Consider the following 904-nt stretch of genomic DNA (forward strand, 5'->3'; position numbering starts at 1 on the left):
TCTCTACTGGTAATGTGTTGGGTTATATTGGGGGCATGTTTATGTCTAGTGGAAACCAATACAAACCATTAAATCCTAATAGAATATGGCCAAAAACACTGCATTTGTTAATGGTTTTAATGTTATTTGTAGTGGAACCCATTAGAATTTCTGTAATGGTTTCTTTTTTTTCAGCAGGGGAATTAATTAGTACCATCATCATACCTATGGTACATCCATACACAATAAACAGTAGACTTGTGTAGTCCTGTAGTGTGTGTCCTTGTGTGTTGTTATATTATATATAATATAGATTTATGACAATAACGGTAATAATTTGAGGACATGATGAAAGAACTGTTTAGGAAAAGTGCTTCATTAAAACGTGTAAAGTTTCTGCGTGTTTAATTCGAGTTTAGTAATGAAACCGGAGGTGGATCCTCGCACGGTGATTGGACACGGTGAGATGAGATGATTGGACGATAAGAATTAAGGATCAGCCAATTATTGCACAGGAGGCGGGGTTTTACGGAATACGGGTAGGACAGGAATTGAGGTGTGTTTATTCAGACAGGCTGGGTTCTCAAAGTCCTTCCTGTATTTCATGAGAGCTGAGAGGGAGTGAAGTCTTCCGGAAGTTACATTTCAGCAGTAAGACTCGTCTAAAAGCGGTTTATTAACGTTAACTGGATTAAGTCCAAAAGTCGCTCATGTTTACAGATACAGTGTCTCATTTCACCCTGAAGGAGTCCTCATAAATCCCACCTCTTCTCTGGAACACTGATGAAGACTGAACACACAGCGGTGAGATTCTCATTTCACTCCATTTGTGTTTATTATTAGCATGGGCTTAACCACGCATTCTCGGGGTGGGTCGTGTCCCCTCCAATGTTGAGGAAATACCAATCCCCCCCCCCCCCCCAAA

General features: G+C 40.4%; 1 protein-coding gene across 4 annotated transcripts in view; it reads left to right on the forward strand.

The window, feature by feature from the left end:
* Positions 1 to 374: 374 nt before the first annotated feature.
* Positions 375 to 904, forward strand: part of si:ch211-214j8.12 (uncharacterized protein LOC100000539 homolog) — a 12,157-nt gene continuing 11,627 nt past the window's right edge. Inside the window, exons 1-2 of one of the 4 annotated variants that reach the window (XM_053610583.1) lie at positions 375 to 630; positions 700 to 783. The gene's annotated coding sequence lies outside the window, so the exon portion shown is untranslated. The other 3 variants (XM_053610581.1, XM_053610580.1, XR_008384366.1) reach the window with 3 other exon arrangements.

This window comes from Ictalurus furcatus, chromosome 22 (assembly GCF_023375685.1).
Source record: "Ictalurus furcatus strain D&B chromosome 22, Billie_1.0, whole genome shotgun sequence".
Lineage (NCBI taxonomy): Eukaryota > Metazoa > Chordata > Actinopteri > Siluriformes > Ictaluridae > Ictalurus > Ictalurus furcatus.